Consider the following 21,362-nt stretch of genomic DNA (forward strand, 5'->3'; position numbering starts at 1 on the left):
CTTCTCCACTCCACTCCACTCAACTGTGATCCACTCCATTCCACTCTACTCCACTCTGCTCTACTCTACCCTATTTTTACTCTACCTCTACTCTACCTTTTTTGTACTCTATTGTACTCTACTCTACCTCTACCTCTACCTCTTCGTCTACCTCTACCGCCTCTGCCTCTGCCTCTGCCTCTTACTCTACTCTACCTTACCTACTCTACCCTACCCTACCCTACCCTACCGTACGCTACTCTCCTCTCCTCTCCTCTACCTTTACCCCTTCCCCTACCCCTACCCCGACCCCGACCCCTACCCCTACCCCGACCCCGACCCCGAACCCGACTCCAATCCGCTCCACTCCACTTCACTCCATTCCACCCCACCAAACCCCACCCCTCCCCACCCATCCCACTCTACTCTACTCTACTCTACTCTACTATACTCTATTTACTTCTTACTTACTTACTTTAACATTTTATTGAATGTAGCATTTTGCACGGAATTTGATATATTAAGCTGAATAAATACAACACTATGCGCCTAAATACTGCAAATGAAGTTGTGAAAACGCATTAATTCAGGGATTGTCTAAATAGTCAGCATGTCATCTTTCAATGTAGGGAAAAGTAGGTCACTATGTTGTGGTGGTCGTTAATTTACACAAAAAAATACTTGTTTAATATATTTAAGGATTTTATTAATAGATAATTTACTGATCAAAATGATTCCCATATCCTGCATTTTAAATAACACTTAATACTTGGCCATGATCAAAATACAAGCCTATCATTGCACGTTCTGATAATAGTTCAGTTTGCATTGACTTCCGTTAAATTGATATCTTAAGCAGCCCTATGATCTGCGCAGGTTACTTGTAGTGAGGCAACGGTTGATGCAGTAAGTATTTTTACAGTGTACAAATAAGAAATGGATGTAACTTACTTAGAGTATTTATTTACACTCGACTAAAATGAAAGATTGCTAATGAAATAAATAATAATAAGTAAATGAATAGGAAATAGATATGTAAAGTTTAATTTTAAAACCAGAGGCGAGGAATTCTACGAAAGGCATACACGCTCTTCACTGGATATTCTTTTATTATTACATTGTTCTGTTTAAAACATGATAAAATTGCTCGAATAAATAATTAAAAAAATGTTTCTAAACTTTTTAATTAAAGATACGCGAATCAGGATGACGAAGCCGACTATTCTCTCTGCGACCATGCTAGTTTTCTTGGTAACCGATGGTTACTGCTGGAACGGCAATGAGAACGCTTTGCGGTTTGAAAATAATCCCCACTTCACGTTCCAAGGCTGCATACTTCGTTGTTTGGACAAAGACCTGTGTTGCTCATGTAAGGAATCTGCCAAACGGTCGATGAATGCAGCGATGATAAACGATTTCAGTAAAACCTGTGCTGCCCAGACGACGATGTGAACTGTTCTACTAGATGGGTCGATTCCTGGATAAATGTTGAACGTAGTGGAGCCAGCAACTGCACTGTACAGGGCAATGTTGAGAAAGAACTTAACAAATGTGTTAGAAAGTGCAAAGGAAATCCTTTGTCGAAACCACTGGACCCTTATCACCCCTTACATTATCCAGGTCATCTCTCCGAACCTTCGGACCTTTCTAGCTACACTGAACCAGACTTCACCGAATTTTGCAACGACATTCGAGCGGGCGGTATCTTATGTACGATCTACGGAAAGGACAGCTACACCGCAGGCAACACACTTTGTCGCACTGGGAATGTTTGCGGTTACCATGGTTACAAATATTCCTGGTGTTACGTCGATTTTAGTAACCACTGGGACTACTGTTGCACTGGACGATGTGGGTTTTGGAAAGGAACAAACTACATGTGGTGTAAAGCTGGAAGTGAGTGGCAGTATTGTGGAAATGCTGGCACAACAGACATCCAAGGAAGAAAATGTCTGGCTGGGTTCCCATGCGGGGTGCACCAGGAAGACGGGAAAGCAAATTATTATTGGTGTTACGTAGACATGAAAAAGAACTGGGATAGATGTTGCGAGCCATGGGATCCCTGCACTGCGAAAGGTGAAATATACAGCTGGTGCTACACTGGATACAAGCGGAAGACGATCTGGAAGAAGTGCAGAAAAGTCGGGGAATGAACTATGTTTATCTTTTCTAGAACCTGGATGTTCTCCGGCAATGTTCTTACGACCAACCCTTGATGTATGTGTGTTCATATAACCATTTTATAGTACAGATTGATATTGATGACGTGTACAAATGAGATTTTCATTATATTTATTCGATAAAAGCAACTTATTTTCAAAATTCAGAACAACGCAATATTACAAATATAATATATGCACCTGTATAACGTGATGTAGCAAACTAGCATTTCAGTTCACTGGACATTTTAAAGGAATTTACTGATAGAATATTGATTGTTGCACAACCGGTTTGCTCTTATCTTATCAATAGGTTTAGTAGAACTAATTATGTAAGATAATTCGAGTTTGATGGTCAGATTCCTGAATAGAAAATATATAACGTTTTGTGCCATATTTTCTTACAGCAACAATTATAACAAGAATCTAACTGGATAAATCTGTCAGCTATGTGAGTCGCTTGACATAGAAGACGAGTACCACTTTGTCATTAAATGTAAAGTATATGAGCAGCTACGACACCAGTTCATAAAATCGTATTATTATAGACGCCCCAGTATGCACAAATTCTTGCAATTGCTCAAGTCAGAAAATAAAGTTGTTATTAGAAATCTTGCTGAATAATTTTTCAAGCTAATATGAAGAGAAGTGAATTATTGAATCATGAAGCGTAGTACGTAGTGTGCTTGTGTGTGTTATATGAGTTTTATAATTACATGAGTCAGTAGTAATAGCTTTTTAATTTTTTAATTGCTTCTATTAAATTTTTTACGTAATAGTTCATTCTCCACATTCTAACTATTTTATTATCAGTTTACAAATTCATTATTTTTCTTTCCATTGTGCTTGTTACAACAAGAGACATTAGCTATTTAATTAAGTTTGTTTGTTTGTTTTGTTCGGGTTTAACGCCGTTTTTCAACATTTTCAGACATGTAACGGCGGGCAGTTAACCTAATCAGTGTTCCTTGATACTGTACCAGTACAAACCTGTTCTCCTCAAGTAATTGCCAACTTCCCAACATGAATCATAGGTGGAGGACTAATGATTGCAGACACAATGTCGTTTAAATAGTCACGGAGAACATACCGCCGCCCGAGGATCGAACTCGCGACGCCGCGATCCGTAGACCGACGCTCTACCTACTGAGTTAAGCGGGCGGGTTATTCTATTAAGTACAAATGTAATGAAAGATCATATATGTAATAGAGAAAATATTGTTTGTAACGACTTATCGATAAAACATCTATTTGAAATGACCATGTACATTATGAATATTGTATGGATGTTTTGTACAACGAGGTACCTGTATATATGTACAAGTTGAATAATCTATGTTCTGTTCTGTTCTGTTCTGTTCTGATAAAATACATTGTTGTTTTGTATAAACCAACCATGGATATATTTCTTCAATAAATATCTTATTAAACTTAAGTGGGTTTTTATTATTGTTTGTATTTACTGTACACTAGTGCTGGAATCTCAGCCTCTTTATCACAATTGAAATACAGTTGAAATCTCGAACCCGCTTTTCTAAAAATTCCGGCTATCTCGAAGCCATTTTGCAGTCCCGTCCCGAAAACACAGTACATACGTTTAAGTCGAATTTATTTTATCTCAAAGTAAAATGCTCGATCCATTGTAATTCGATCTAACTGTCAATACTACTGTTTGCAGATCAAATTGCCCCTTCAACTTTTTTCAAATCGATAGAGTTGCACGTTTACGTCACAAAAACTGTGAAGAGCTGTTCAAGCTATTTTTGGAGTAACCCTGACAGGTTAACCCCACCTCATCCACAATAAACTATTCACTCACCTTGTCATGAAACCTTTTTCTTTATCTTGACGTCACACAAAGCGCGCGCTCTGACTATCTTTGAGTATCGCCGTACTTGCATACATTGTAAAGTGCAATAAGGTGATAATGGATATGTTTTAAAAGTAGAATATAGAATATTTCAACTACGTTCAAATGAAAACAGCGTTGTTTTGTTTGTTATGACAATTATTATTGACGAAATTTCCAACCACGCAAGGTATACAAGGTTATAGAAAGGTATGTTTGAACCTTCAAGCTACGTTGAACACTTGTAGATCGAATTGTCATATCCATAAAAACTGATTTATTTGATATTCAAACTTTTGCAGAGTCTTCCGTAGCTTAACTATCGCAAATCTAATATCATTATAGATCTAGTTTTTTATTTTATTTTTTGGTCGGGTTTACGTGTATGTGCCTTTATCCACTATTTATTTGAAGACGTTATAAAACACTATTTCAGTTATTTACATACAGGCAGTTGATAATCCTTGTCTTCGTTCATGGAAAGAACCAGTTATAGACTCACATAAGTCAAAATAATTCGATGTTTAGTTTGTTTTATATTTGTGACGGTCACTCTAAAAGGACCAAAATAATTGAGGACAAATAACAGCACACCGTCATGTAAAGTTATTGGTTTTATCGCTTGCACTTTATATGTAACGTTAATCGTGTTAATTAAGGGGAATTATGATAATCTTTACGTAAATTAATGAGGAATTGAATCCCCCTTTTGATTAGTCTGATAAAGGAGACCTCGGGAAGACCGATTTTACATTTTGATATTTTACGTTGTCTACCTAAGGGGATATCGACCAGTCAAAAAATATAACGATATTCAACTCTTAAGAACAATTACTTGGACTACCTTTTGATACATGTAAGTTTTATTTGAATTTATCTCATATTAGCAACAAAATCAGCATTTAGACCCAAATCTAGCGATGACAATTTCTTTCGAGTGGAGAAAATAACTCGTAACTGTTTCCTAGGATCGCGTCAAATAAGTTAGACTAAGACTCACATATTCCATAAGAAATTGCCGACTTTTTTCAACTGAGATGCATGGTTGGTTCCGGGATTCGAACTTATGCCCTTTAATCAATGATGAGCGAATCCAACAACTCGAGTCAGGCACGTTTTATAATTATAGTGAAAACCAAACACGAGATACATTATTTAAAAGAAAATTCTGCAGCAAAAGGTACTGAAATTTAGGCAGAAAAAGGCCTGTAATGTATAAAAGGGTGTCTTTTTTTCACATCCAAGCTACCTAAATTTAGTGTGCATTGTGACAAGATTCATTTAAATTTTAAATGAAGATTAGATCTAGTACATCTGTTACAATCCGGTTAAACACCCCTTCCAACAGTATTTAAATCATCTCTTCTCGGTCATGCAGCCAATGTAAACAAGTTCATTAAGTATTTTTACTCGTATCGGAAAGGCGGAGTTACCTGTATAGACGAGATCCAAAAACAGCTTCAGCATCGCTGCTTTTGTGACGTAAAGGTAAAAGTCTATCGATTTAAGAAAAGGCGAAAGGGCAATTTGATCTGCAAACAGTAGTAACAGTCTGCACGTCGTATTATTACAAACATCTGTCCTAATATATAAATAACTCTTAAAATTATTTTCTGGACCCAAACGGTGGACTCGAACGAAGATTTGCTTTACTCAAAGGCCTATAATTCCTTTGTTTAAAATGTGGCTACCATATTTTCCATCATGAACATAAAATACATTGATTTTTTTAAATCCCATTTCTGATAATCACTTTCATTAACATTTGTCAAGGGTTTTAATATTGCTGAATATACTATAATGTGTTATTGAACCTATTGTTTTATTACTTCCCTTTATGGCTCTCGTTAAAATAACAATTTGTGATCAATATTAAAAGTAGTGTTCTTCTAACCGTTTAAGTTCGCCACACATCTATTTGAAAAGCTGTTTTATCTGGGGGTGGGGGGTGGGAGTTGGGGTTAAGATAAAAATCAAAAGCATTATAGACATTCAAGCCGTTATTATTATTATTATTATTATTATTATTATTTACCAGATTTTTATAGCGCTCTTTTCATCTATAAAATAAACGTTCAAAAGTGTTGTACAAACTACATATCATATAATGATACAATAAAACAATATATATTCAAAAATAGTTCAACATTAAAAGGTAGTTAGCTAGTACCAGGTTCGACACTACATGTTAATTATACCGTGTTCACACTAGCAGGTCTGTTTTATTTTTATCAGGCACTTTGGCTATAATTGGTATTTGACATTTAAAACCCATCAAAATATAATCTAGTTTGCATCCACACTAGGCAAAGAAATGTGGTTTAAATATATACATGCAATGTTGGAAGTTAACAAATATTTTGCAATAAGCAAAAAAAGGTAACAAAGAAGGAGGCTAACAGAAACAAGAAGGAGTCATCAATGTTTAAACTTCTGTGTTCATCTAAGAATTTCTGTTCATTCCATCTTTAGTCCATTTCGAGCATCAGCATGACTACATAACACTCCAATTACTTTTGCAAGCCATAGCATTAATTGTTTGATACAAAAGAGAAACACGTGGTATTCTTCTGCCAAAAGGTAAGATCTGTGGATTTGGGATCGTAAAACCAGTTATTACTCACATTTGCGTTCACACTTGTAAAATAATGTAGTATTACTTTTTAATATGGTATTAAAACCACCTCCCGAATAAGTTTTATTGCTACATTACAGAAACCACTTGACCTTTACATAATTCACGGTTCAAACCACAAAATTACCAAAATTACAACATTAAATGTTTTTGAACGTTTCTCGTCAGGAGATAATGCATTTTTTTCTTTAATCGATTTCATATTATATATCATAAAATCCCCGATGGTGACTTTAATGGACCAAATCTTCACTTGAGTTCTTTGTTGCATTGTTGCTATTTTGTTAAATCTCGGTGAAGGAAGAAGGGCAGAACCACCGATCTAGATGGCTTTCTCACATGAAAACTTGTACGCCCGGAATGAGGATCGAACCCACATCTGTAAGGGACAGATAATTTGAATTCGTCGACCATAATTACCCGGCCTCGGCTACGGATTATTTACTATTTCTAAATGATTTAACAATAATGCTGATGCTGACAATTATTATCATGAAATAATTTAAAGAAATAATTAAATGTAATTTTCATGACGTATGAAAAGAAGTAAAAATTATGAAATTTAAAAGTTAAAACAAAACTAGAAACTTGAAGTAATAATTATAAAGACACCCTAAGTATATCGCACCGCTTAATTGAATTTCAATATAATTTTGTTAGTCACTTAAAACCTATATTCTCAATACGTCGCCTTTAAATAAAAAAAAAATGGTTTCAAGCAAGTTAGTGACAATAAGAGAGGTATGTTTTTCTTCTTCAGGTAATCTTTAGTGTCGGAAAGAAGTTTCATCTCGCATATACATCAGATGTTAGTTTTTTGTATTTATTTGAAACTGTTATAAAGTTGTCTGTACAGGTATGACCAGCATTTCATGACTTGAAATTCAGTTCGGTTTGTGAACGAGTTTATAGATTAATAATGTCACAAATTGACATACGGGCCTTATTTTATCTGTATTATAAATGCAGGTATTGCATCATCTTTTTGTAAATTTTTGAGTTATTGAGGTAAATGTCAGATTTCACGCATAAAATACCTCTCATGTTTTTCTGTATTTCATAACTTAAATTTCCATGTAAATTTCATTAAATTCTGTTCAGTAATAAGAAAGTTGATATTTTATAAACTTCAGTAATTTATGTTTTTATCCCCAAAACCACTATAATGGGCCTCAAATTGTCAATTTAAATTCGCGCCAAAGTAGTTAGATTCCCCGGCTATATCGTGAATCCCGTGAAAATAGAAATAGTAAGAGTCCACGGCTTAGCCGTGAATCCCATGAAATTTAGTATTTGGCGGGACATTACCCTTTAAATAGACTGGACTAGATATGCCTTGCGCACACCACCTTACGACTTTATAGACGAATCTATGTCTGAATTATTTTCTTGCTAGAAATTTATGCTCGATCGAGCTTCTTCCGCCAGACGATTTTACCTGGTGATGTCATAACCCGGAAGTACAATGCCCGAGGTTCACTTGTCTTCACTCGCCTGGATGTGATATTCCCAGCGCAGAGCTTTCGTCCCATGGTTGTGCCGTAAACCGCAAAGACGATGATTTTTGTTATCCTCTGAAGTCAGCTCAGGGATGCAATCACCTACCACCATAGGGAGCCAACACGGAATCAACGTATTCACGGTTTAAAGGGACTGAATTTAGAAGCTACGTTTTGTTTGTGCTACTTAAAGTTCACAATTAAATTAAAGAACTGTGTCACGTCAGATTAGAATGGAATTATAAGAACTTTTGTATCTAGAGATACTGAACTTTTTTTTTTCTTTCTTATAATCAGTTTTTTTTTTCTTTTCATATCTATTCATTGTTAATAATCATCTTATGTAAATAAATTTGTAAATATTGTAAAGGGTGTTGATTTGTTCTGATGGTTACTGTCGCCGGTACGGCCTTTCCTGTCACAATGGTGTCAGAAGTGGGATTGGTCGACCAGACACAGTAGCTATTCGAACAGTATTAACACCCATTTAACTGCAGCAATAATTTGTATAGATTCCTCTTGTTTTGTTCTATTGGTACACATATAACAGTTTTATTCATTTTTCAGAGTGACGTCTTACCTCAGACAAGACAAGACAGATCCGTAACTTCAGCTAACCAGCTTTAGTGGTCACAGACTGATAGACAGTTGCTTACGACACTTGGATTCTGGGGTGAGTTCGTTCCTTTTATTTTTCTTTTGGGTTTATTTTGTGTCACTCTATGATTAAGCCACCATATATCTGTGCTGAGAGTGACCGCCCTTGACAAGGAGAGTTATCCTACTCACTCTTATTGTGCGTCGCCCTACTTCTCCCAGTGATCCTATTTTGTATTAGTGTACTGTATACATACCAGATACAGTATTTTTTTTAAATTTGTGTGTTTTAGCAAGCTTGTTTACTTGCATATACTTTTAACCTACTCTTATGTTTTAGTGCTACACAGTTGTGTTATACCTATACTTTATCTTGGGATAAAACACTTTGATTTATTTTTGTTTTATTTGTTACACTAAAGTGTTAACACTAGTTACAGTTGATTGATATTTGATAAGGCTAGGGTATTGTTACAGCCTACTGTCACTGTACTTTGTTGATTGTTGCCTATGCAACCTTGATTGACACATAGTACTGTTGCGCAACTTAGTGTATTATTTTAGTGAGGACGTTTTGTGTAGTATATACGTAGAGTATAGTATTTTGTTTTGGCTTCAGTGGTAACTGTAGAGCCTTAGTGTAAACTAGTGTAGTCTAGTGTTCCCTCACGATTGTTTATTTAGTGTCTCAGGTTGTTATAGTAGCTGTTGTATTGTAGTGTTATATACTGTTAACGTAGTGTAATCATGACTAGTGTAGTAGAGTTGACGAAGGTAGGAAAGGAGTTAGGTTATGAAGGAGATGAGTTACGTAACTTTGTTAAGGAAGAGCAGGCTAGGGAACGTGAGGAAAGACATAGTAGATTAGAGGCAGAGAAAGATAGATTAGAGGCAGAGAAATTAAGAGCAGAGGCAGAGAAAGATAGATTAGAGTTAGAGGCTAGGTTGCAGAAAGAAAAGATAGAATATGAAAAACAAAGTAGTTTAGAAGCAGAGAGATTAAGAGTAGAAGCAGAAAAGAATAGATTAGAAGCAGATAGGGAAAGATTAGAGTTCGAAGTTAGGTTGCAGAAGGAAAAGATAGAATATGAACGACGTAGTAGCTTAGAGGCTGAGAAGGAAAGGTTAGAGTTAGAACGTAAGTTAGAGCTAGATAAGTTAGAATACGGACGTAAGTTAGAACAGGATAAGTTAGAAATGGAAAAGGAGAAGTTAATGTTAGCTAGGAAGTTAGAAACAGAGAAGGAGGAAGCAGAAAGTAGGAAATTAGAAACAGAGCATAAGTTTAAGACAGACTTAGAAAAGATGAGTAAGAAAAAGGTAAAGGTTAAGATGTCTCCCTTTGATGAGAAAATTGATTCCATGGATGCGTACTTGAATGTGTACGAAACGTACGCTGTTGCGCAGGATTGGGATAAAGAGATATGGTCACTTAACTTACCGTTCCTTCTAAAGGGTACGGCAAGAGAGGTTTTTGATAGGCTTCCGTTGGAAGATAGGAAGGATTATGATAAACTGAAAGCCGCTTTGCTACGTCAGTTCGAACTCACTGACGATGGCTATAAGAAAAAGTTTAGAACTGAGAGGCCTCGTGATAATGAGACCTTTGTGATGTTTCTAGCCAGAATAAGTAGATATTTAGATGGTTGGCTTAGATTGAGTAAGGTAGAGAAAACGTACGAAGGATTGTTAGATTTTATTCTTAGGGACCAATTTTTAGATGTATGTAATAGAGAACTATACCAGAATTTGAGTAGTAAGAGGTTAGTTAAAGCTAAGGATGTAGCAGAAGATGCAGATTTGTTTGCAAAGACTCGAGGAGGTCCCAAGTATGTCGTGAATCGAACCAATAAGGACCGGAGCTATAAACCATATGAAATACCTCCGAGACAGTATCCTAGTAGTCGTAATGTAGGCACTAGTAATAGAGGTAGTAGCAATGTTGCTAATAGAGGTAGAGGTTATAAACCCTTTGGTGTACTGAAGTGTTATAAGTGTGGTCGAATAGGGCATAGTTCATATTACTGTAGGAGTGGAAAGTACGGCGGTAATAGTGCCAATGCAGCAGCAGAGTTAGAAGTAGAGCAGGAACAGGAAAGTAGTAAAGGGGAGAATAGAAATAGTAAGGAAAGTAGAAATAGAGGTAGAGGCCGTGACCGATCTAGGAGCAGAGGTAGAGGAAGAAATAGAGATAGAGATAGGAGTAAGTCAAGTAGGTCAGAGAGTGGAAATAGCATTATAGAACTAAGTGATGTTGAGGAGTTAGGTATGCTTAGTGTAAGTACATGTCCTACAAAACCCGGTACTTGTAATGGTAGGGATGTAATCGCTATGCGAGATACAGGTTGTACATGTGTGATAGTGAAACGGAACTTAGTAGAAGCAAGTCAGTTTTTAGAGAAAACCCGTAGATGTAAGTACATAGATGGGAGTGAACATAGGCTAGATGTAGCTAGAATAGATATTGATTGTCCGTATTTCAAGGGTACAGTAGAGGCGTTGGTTGTAGATAATCCTACCAATGATGTTATAATTGGTAATGTAGAGGGAGCTGTAGAACCTCAGTTTAGTAGCTTAGCGTCAGCAGTAGAAACTAGGGCGAAAGCCAAAGTTAAGAAGCAAGTAAAGCTTAAAGTTCCGTCTCAGATTTTAGATGTATCTAGAGAGGAATTCTTAGAAAAGCAACAGAAAGATAGCACGTTAGATTTGTGTAGAAAGAAGGCTGAGGAAGGTACGATTAAGCAGTGTAGAGGTAAAGGTTCAGTTAGGTTTGAGATAAGGAATAGATTGTTATATAGAGAGTATACCGCCAGAATTTAGACAAAAGTAGACAGTGATTGTACCTAAATGTCTTAGAGAAACTGTGATGAAAGTTGCACATGATTCGTTACTGTCAGGCCATTTAGGTATAAGGAAAACTAGTGATGGGTATTAGGCGAATTTTACTGGCAGGAGTAATGGCAGAGGTTAGAAGGTATTGTCAGTCATGTAGTATTTGTCAACGTACTATAGCTAAGGTTAGAGGTAAGTAAAGTTCCGTTAGGAAAAATGCCTTTGATTGATACTCCGTTTAAGAGAGTTGCTGTCGACATCGTTGGTCCGATCGAACTATGACTGATAGGAAAAACAGGTACATTTTGACTATGGTAGATTATGCTACTAGATATCCAGAAGCTATAGCACTACCTAGTATTGAAACTGAGAGAAGTAGCAGAGGCATTAGTAGATATGTACAGTAGATTAGGAGTGCCAGAGGAAAAAGCTTACCGATTGTGGATCGCAGTTTACGTCAGAAACTTATGGCAGAAGTTAGTAGGTTATTGTCATTAAGGCAGTTAACTACAACACCGTATCACCCTATGTGTAACGGTTTAGTAGAGAAGTTTAACGGTAGTTTGAAGCAAATGTTGAAGCGTATGTGTAGTGAGAGACCTAGAGATTGGGATAGGTATTTGAATGCTATGTTGTTTGCTTACCGTGAAGTTCCGCAAGAAAGTTTGGGATTTTCTCCCTTTGAGTTACTTTACGGTAGAACAATCCGTGGACCGATAACTGTGCTAAGAGAGTTATGGGCTGGTAAGACGGAGAATGATGATGTTAAAACCACTTACCACTATGTTATGGATTTGCAAGAAAAGTTGGAGGATACGTGCAAGATAGCTCAGCAACAGTTAGCAAAAAGTAGTGCTAGATACAAGAAGTATTACAATAGGAAGGCTAGAGATAGGAGGTTTAAGGCAGGTAGTAAGGTACTTGTATGTTACCTACGAAACATAATAAGTTGTTGTTACATTGGAAGGGTCCTTACGTAGTAGTAGAGGTAGTAAATAGACTAGATTACAGGATAGATGTAGACGGAAAGTTGAAAACGTTTCATGCAAACATGCTGAAACAGTACTGTGAAAGGAAGGATGATAGTAAGTCTATACCAGATAAGGGTATTTTAAGTAAGGTTGGAGCAGCTATTGTAAAGGAGGATCAGAGAGATTATGACAGATTAGATCCGAATGAAAGTAGTGATGAGTTTTCAAGTAGAGTAGAAAAGGGTATAGTTTTGTGTCCTATAAAGCAGGGTACAGAAACGTACAAAGCTGTAGAGGTAAATCCAGAGTTACCAGTAGCATGTAAACAGGAAGTAGTAGATTTGTTAGACAATTTTTCAAAGGTATTGACAGATATTTTTTTGTATGCGTACTTCTATTGATACTTTTTAAGTTTATCTCAAATTTCGGCGCCATTGCAGTTCCACTCACAGATTTGACTAAAAAGGGTCAGCCAAATCTTGTAGAGTGGGGTGAAAGTCAAGAAAAGGCTTTCCAGACTTTGAAGGCTAGCTTAATGGGTCCGCCTATTTTGAAGTTGCCAGATTTAGATCAGACTTTTATATTGAGAGTAGATGCTTCAGATTTAGGTTTAGGCTCAGTATTGCTTCAGGAAAGTGATGGAGAGAAATTACCTGTAGCGTATGCTAGTAGGAAATTGCTACCTAGGGAGCAAAAGTACTCAGTGATAGAGAAGGAGTGTTTAGCGATAATATGGGCAGTAGCTAAGTTTCACCGGTATTTGTTCGGTAAAGACTTTGTTTTAGAGACAGATCATCAGCCGCTCACTTATTTGAATAAAGCGAAACTTAGCAATTCCAGGCTGATGAGATGGGCATTGGCATTACAACCATATAGGATCAGTATTAGAGCAATTCCTGGTAGATAAAATGTAGGCGCAGATTATTTGAGTAGAGTGTAGACAGGTGGCTATATTATATGGTGTACAGATAGTGACAGTGTGTGTTTTCTTTTTGTGTTTGCTATTTTCAGTATGTCATTTTGCTTTCAATTAAGAAAATTATAAATTTTCTTTTTAAGGGGGAACGTGTGTCACAAATTGACATACGGGCCTTATTTTATCTGTATTATAAATGCAGGTATTGCATCATCTTTTTGTAAATTTTTGAGTTATTGAGGTAAATGTCAGATTTCACGCATAAAATACCTCTCATGTTTTTCTGTATTTCATAACTTAAATTTCCATGTAAATTTCATTAAATTCTGTTCAGTAATAAGAAAGTTGATATTTTATAAACTTCAGTAATTTATGTTTTTATCCCCAAAACCACTATAATAGGCCTCAAATTGTCAATTTAAATTCGCGCCAAAGTAGTTAGATTCCCCGGCTATATCGTGAATCCCGTGAAAATAGAAATAGTAAGAGTCCACGGCTTAGCCGTGAATCCCATGAAATTTAGTATTTGGCGGGACATTACCCTTTAAATAGACTGGACTAGATATGCCTTGCGCACACCACCTTACGACTTTATAGACGAATCTATGTCTGAATTATTTTCTTGCTAGAAATTTATGCTCGATCGAGCTTCTTCCGCCAGACGATTTTACCTGGTGATGTCATAACCCGGAAGTACAATGCCCGAGGTTCACTTGTCTTCACTCGCCTGGATGTGATATTCCCAGCGCAGAGCTTTCGTCCCATGGTTGTGCCGTAAACCGCAAAGACGATGATTTTTGTTATCCTCTGAAGTCAGCTCAGGGATGCAATCACCTACCACCATAGGGAGCCAACACGGAATCAACGTATTCACGGTTTAAAGGGACTGAATTTAGAAGCTACGTTTTGTTTGTGCTACTTAAAGTTCACAATTAAATTAAAGAACTGTGTCACGTCAGATTAGAATGGAATTATAAGAACTTTTGTATCTAGAGATACTGAACTTTTTTTTTTTCTTTCTTATAATCAATTTTTTTTTTCTTTTCATATCTATTCATTGTTAATAATCATCTTATGTAAATAAATTTGTAAATATTGTAAAGGGTGTTGATTTGTTCTGATGGTTACTGTCGCCGGTACGGCCTTTCCTGTCACAAATAAATAGGTTTCTAAATTTTAAGTATTGTTTTTCATCTACACATAAGCTAATTTAAAAACGAGATCGTTTCTTTTTTTTTTATTTTTATTTTATTTTATTTTTTTTTTTTTTTTTTTATTTATTTATTTTTTTTTTTTTTTTTTTTTTGATAAACTATTTTTTAATTCAGCCGGCCTTATTGACTTGCGATATTTGCAAATGATATCTTTATTTTTGAAACCGTTCATTAGATAACTTTTCAAATTGTTCTTTGTCAGATTAGTCGAGTTATCTGTGCAGAGTTCTAGCAAAATCATTTCCATCTGACACATTTTATTTTCCCCACAATATGCATGTTATTGCTCATGAGTGTTCCGACTGATTATTTGGTTTTAACAGTAATGCAGAGCACAATTTAGAATTCATAGGGCTGTTCCTTCTTTGATTTTGTTTCTGACAGTACTTCCAATAAAATACCTGTTTCTTGTCTTCAGTATACGTACTGGACGGAAGTGAGGGTAAATTATGTAATAGCATGACATTGGAGCATTTTCCCAACAACCTTATTCTTTCCACATTAATCACACCTACGACAAATACAAATGAAGAAAATTATACACGTAATTCTGTTTATTGCCATCATCAAAATTCCGAAAAATACAAGTAAACACGATATATAAGAAGATCCTTGTAAAGCACAGAAGCAAATAATACCGAGTCTGTTTATAAAAAGTTTTGAAAAATGCAACCTCTCTCACGTCCCTAAGCAGTGGCTTAAGAGAATATTTTTACACAGATATTGGACAGATATTAACCCAAACGGACAAGAAAATAAAACAAAATTGAATCGAAGTATGGGGAGACTTTTTTACGGCCTCTGCTACATTGCCTCGCTTCATTCTTATCTGAAATATTTTGTACTCGTTTTCGATTTTTTTTTGTACAATTCTGAATAGTCATATTTTACCTAGCATGAGAATCGCATTTCAAATGCACAAAAAGTATTCCAATCCATGAAAAACGCTTGTCTAAGAAATGTACTTCTCTTCTTTTACTCTGAGTGTTGTATTTTTTAAGGTATTAGATCACCAATAGAGAACCTCCTTTTTGAAGAGTATTCAATTCCTACCATAAACCTACTTTTACTGCAATTCTTAGGGGGCGTAGGTTCAAGCCCTACTGGGACCATTTTTTTTTTCCTTATTTTCCTTTTTTTCTAGTAAGTTTTTACTTCTTTCAAGACTTATTATTGATTTCTTGTACAAAAATGGAAAAAGATGAATCTTATAAGCGATTTCTTGGTGTTCAAAGTGAATTTACTACTTAAACAGAAAGGGTAGAGTTACACATCTTTAAAAATATTGAGTTACACGCGGTGAAAGTTCTCAATTTTGCTTTCACTCTTAGATTAGTTTATATATTGTGGAAGAAATTTAGGTAGGTTTTACGTCTGCCATAAGGTTATTTTTGAATGGAGTAAGCAAAATTCAAAACTGAAACACAGCATTCGACCTTATTTTTTCAATGTTAAAGTATGAATTCTGCCTCATTAAATCTGTTTACTTGAGGCACCATAGAAATAATGATAATGACATTTTTATTTTGTGTTTTATAATTTTTTACCAATAGTTTGATATTTCTTTTATTAAAATTAATGGTAAAATGAGTTCTCTGCAAACGTTTTGGATAATGGCTATCACTTTGAAAATTGTCTCTACTTGAGCTTGAGGAGATATAATAAGTTATACAACATTTATAAAAAAAACGGCACGGTAAAAGTTGTTTAAGAATTGCAAAATAGTGCAAAATACGGTTACCTTTCAGAATATACCAAGCAAAGGCCATTTTGTAAACATTACTATTAGTGATCTAATACCTTAAAAATATTCTCCTAGAAAAATCTCTGACAGGAAAAGTTTTGCGCGCATACTCTACCAAAATGTCTCATGACGTGCATGGACATCGTACGTTTTAGTTACTGCATGAATAATATTCTTGTCAAAATGTGAAAAATGGTGTTAATGTATGATTTTATGTGGAACAAAATGAAGACATTTTAATTTCTGAAGGAAAGAACATTTCCTTGTTATTTCTGTCGTTTAAACCAATCAAAATGCATGAAATCCATGTTGACTCTGTTTTTCCGAGTTGGCCATGATTTTTCACATATTGACTAGGTTGAGTTTGGTATTAGCTCAAATTGTTTCATATGCTATACTTTACCTAATAGCGTGTGTAATATAATTTATTGCTGAATAATAAACTGTTATATCGTTGACATCATTTTGTAACATAATTCTTCCAAATACCACTGGCATGAACAGAACACGCGTTTGTTTCGTGATTCAAGCCCAAACAATTACCAGTATTTCGCAACGGTATAGGACACTGCTGAAATAAACAGAATAAGCGTTTAGTTTTATTTTCTTTAACAACCGGATACTTCTTGCAAATAAATGTGAAATTAAGATATACAAAAACGTTTACTTTTATGCCATCAAGTATGGTAAATTTAATCAATTTTTAAAGAAAATGAGAACTGAACACTTTTAGTTATTTTTACTTTGCTCTACAAATATGCAATAACACCGCTGGCAGAATATAGCAACTCATTTTTACTTATATATTTGTGTTCTCATTTTTACTTATATACTTGTGTTCTCATTTTTCTATATAAAAAGATAAGTATACTAGGTATAGGCCAAAATAATCTGTTACATATACGTCAGTCTTGTCACGGTCTTATTACAAATAATCGCTATTGATTAAGATCAATATTTATATCTGATTGGAACCACTTTCACACTGATACAATCCTTGACCAGTTGCCAAACACCAGCCATTTATTGAAGTAATATGTAGCTTGTGGCCTTCTGACATTTTCTTATATTAAGTAGGACGAATACTCAAGTAATAAGAGCATTTATAAATTTAAAATAATAATTCCGAAATTTTTACGATACTGAACAATTTAGAAATGGAAAATGACAAGATTTTAACCTTTAAACAAAGACTTTTCTTTCCCACTGGAAGTTGTTATTTTAATATTATACCATGAATTAAAAGTATGTAAATTCGTTAAATCTTAACACTGTGAGACTGTATTTTGAAACAAGAAACTGTGAAACATCTTTTTATGTAGACGAAGAAAATTATTGTAAAATAAGTTTTATTCAGATTTCAATAACAATAATATTTCACAATTAAATGCTGTAGTTTCAATGTCAGTGTGCCATTGGTGAATATTTAATCACCTTGATGGAATCTATGTACACTAAAGAGGAACTACTCTTTTCCTTGCACATGCAGTTTCTTTTGATATGGTAGATTTAAGATTTTAAGGAATCTCCTAATCTAATTACATTTCGAACTGTTACCTAATAATCTCTTAATAAACATGCTAACAATAATATGCTTCCAGAAATAAATGGTGAAAAAGTGATGTGAGAAAAATGACATATCACAGTGCAGAATTAACAGATTTTCAATTAACACGAAGCAGAACATGATTTCAGGGAAATAAATTAATATTTGATGAAACTTAATAAAAATTCTGCCTTGGTTCATATCGGATTTATATTATATTGTGGGTTTACATAACTTGAACAAGAGTCAAAGCTTGACGTCCGATACGTGTGTTTTCCTGTGCATTGGCTTTATGGAGTTATCTGTACCAAATATAAAGAAAAAAAACGGACTTTCAAGAATCGCAAGCCTTTCATAGCATGTCATCAAAGCCACTGTACACCTAACACGAACACGTAAATTACCGAATAGCAACACAAATGACACTTAACCGCCTCGGTAGCCTAGTGGTAGAGCGTCCGCTTCGAGTGTGGGAGGTCGTAGATTCGATCCCTGGCCGTGTCATACCAGAAACGTTAACAAATGGTACTAGCAGCTTCCTCGCTTGGCGCTAAGCATTACGGGGACAGTGCTAGGACTGGTCAGCCCGGTGTCAGTATAATGTGACTGGGTGGGGTATCATGCCACGTGTCTACGGCGTGATATTCCAGTGAGGCAGCACTATAAAGCTGGGCAGTGTGCTCACTGCTACAAGTAGACACCGTCACTTATATGACTGATAAATTGTTGGAAAAGACGTTAAACCCGAACACACACACACTTAATAACGAACATAGACGAAACTATAACACCAAGGGTTCCGCGTTAGAATGCCCTGTGGCAAAACACTTTTAATTTGACTGCAGACTTTGATCAAATAGTCTAACGGTTATATTCAAGGAGTAACCGAACATTTTTCCTTATCTTATATTTGTTTACTCGTTGTCAATATTATTCTTTTACCTTTATACCTCTGTGTGTATATCTTGTGTCATTAGCTAAATCTCTGCTTTATAGGGATATGCGAACGAACTCAACTATTGTTGTAGATTTTTGTCATATATGCGACATTATAGTGCCTTAAAACAATAGCAGAAACAGCCTTGCTAGAAAAATAGTAGTGAATAAAGAGAAATACGAAAATATTGAATGAAAAAGTTCCTAAATTACTTTACTATTTCAAAGAATAAAGTTAGGATTTAGATAGAAACCAAAATCTTTGTAATGCTTTTTACATGACGACGAGTTAGCGATAACGAGAATATTAAACGCCATATAACTCGTTTAAAAGGGGAAAACGAGAAATTGGTGAAATGGTACAATTCAGAAATGTTATCTTCTCTTTGCGCACATTTCTGTCAGTAATTCATTTGGCTGAGAAATTGTATTATTACACAAGAACATGTCATCCTGCATGAATTTTATGCAATTTACTCATTATTCTGAATCAAGAGCTGCCGAGCCCAATTCAAACGTTTCTGGAGCCAAAGGCTATTTTTTTGCAGCTATCTACATCATAGTAATGTAATAAAGTAATGCTGATTCGCAGCAGCAACATTAGCAACAAATCTAGAGCAGCTAACTTCTGATTTTACGACTAAAAATGTTCTTGTATATTTTGCTATTTTTTTTTTTTTTTCTATTTTTTCGTAAACTGAATTAAACGTTTTTATTACATTTGTATAATGATGTACATAATACGTTATATTTGTTATTTTCTATTCTAACACGACCTTTTTTTTCTATTAAACAAAGAAGACTGAATTTGTGACTTCATTATGTTGTTATATAATTCAACCACTGTTTGTATATCATAACTGTTATTTCATACTGTCAAACATCGTAGACAGCGCTGGAAAAAGAAAACAACATAAATCAGGTATTTTTTAAAACTTGTTTTTGGTTTAAACAGTATTCATTGATAAAGTTTTTACAGTTTTACAAATATACAAACAGGAATTGAGAAGGAAGCTATGAGCGTTTTTAGAAACTCTCTCCTTAAATTTATTTTGTTGTTGTTGTTGTTATTTCATTTATATAACGGCGGGAAATTAACCTAACCAGTGCTTCTGGATTCTGTGCACTACACAAATAGCTTTCAACTTCACTACATGAATAAGACCGCCTCGTTAGCCTAGTGGTAGAGCGTCCGCTTCGAGTGCGGGAGGTCGTTGGCTCGATCCCTGGCCGCGTCATACCAAAGACGTAAAAATGGTACTAGCAGCTTCCTCGCTTGGCGCTCAACATTACGGGGACAGTGCTAGGACTGGTCAGCCCGGTGTCAGGAAAATGTGACTGGGTGGGGTATCATGCCACGTGTCTACGGCGTGATATTCCAGTGAGGCAGCACTATAAAGTTGGGCATTGTGCTCACTGCTACAAGTAGACACCGTCGTTCATATGACTAAAAAATTGTTGAGAAAGAAGTTAAACCCGAACACACACATGAATAAGAGGTGGATAACGAAAGCACGGTTTTAACCAAATCATCATGGAGAACATACGTTTCGCCCGAGACTCGAACTTAAGATCCCCCGATCACTGCGCTCTCCCTTAACTAAGCGAGTGGGCTCAAATATTTCTTTGATGTCGTCAGGATATATAGAGGATCTTGAACGAGTGTTCGTCTTGTACTGAATTTATTAAACGAGTAATCTAAAAACAATAAAAACGAGGAACACGAATTTAAGATTCTATTAATAACATGACCAGTAAATTACCTACTTACAAACTAAAAACTAAATGGCCTTGCCTATTTTCTATATAAGGAGAAATGGGTCGAAGTGGTGATACGGTTTCTGAAACACATGAGCTAAAAAAAATAGTACCAGTTTAATTTCATTTAATTCAAAGGAAAATATACGTGATCACTGAAAATTACTATTGGCTTTATTCAGCCAAATGTGTAATATGTTGCAAAGACAATAAAAAGACCTAAACATAATCGTTAGTGCAAATATTAAAGTATCAACAAGTATCTCATGACGTCACTGCACATATGTGTAAAGTTTTGTAGCGGGCTCCTTGCATATGAAAATGAATTTAGTCACTATCACTGTCAATGCATGTATGGGAGCGCTGAAAATACCCTGAAAGCCACCAGATACTTGAAGAATGGATCTTGAATCGTTGCTGACATGTGCTGTGTTGTGGTTAGACCATGGTGTTGAAGTTGAACACGGATAATTCTCCGGACGGTTTTCTTTTGCATTTGAATGATGGATGTCGGAAATTTGCCTGTGCTGATTCTGATTAATGTGACTGTAATTGTTGATGGAGGCTATATTCTTATGACCTGATATTTGCATAATTTGGTTAGGCGGAATGTTACTGTCGTTCAATTTCTGGACAAGATATTTCCGTGCACTGTGATTGGAGAGGCGTTTACTTGTATTGAGACCTGAATGCTGGACCATTCTTTTCATCATAGCTCCTAGCTTGT

General features: G+C 35.5%; 1 protein-coding gene across 3 annotated transcripts in view; it reads left to right on the top strand.

Annotated features, from left to right (window-relative positions):
- Nucleotides 1-759: 759 nt before the first annotated feature.
- Nucleotides 760-21,362, top strand: part of LOC123523401 (kremen protein 1-like) — an 84,309-nt gene continuing 63,706 nt past the window's right edge. The window contains exons 1-3 of one of the 3 annotated variants that reach the window (XR_008370303.1): nucleotides 760-885; nucleotides 1,172-2,196; nucleotides 2,546-3,496. The gene's annotated coding sequence lies outside the window, so the exon portion shown is untranslated. Of the gene's footprint in view, nucleotides 886-1,171; nucleotides 3,497-8,688; nucleotides 8,795-21,362 lie in introns of those variants that run through there. The other 2 variants (XR_008370302.1, XM_053539015.1) reach the window with 2 other exon arrangements.

The sequence above is a fragment of the Mercenaria mercenaria genome, chromosome 3, assembly GCF_021730395.1.
Source record: "Mercenaria mercenaria strain notata chromosome 3, MADL_Memer_1, whole genome shotgun sequence".
In the NCBI taxonomy this organism is placed as follows: Eukaryota; Metazoa; Mollusca; class Bivalvia; order Venerida; family Veneridae; genus Mercenaria; species Mercenaria mercenaria.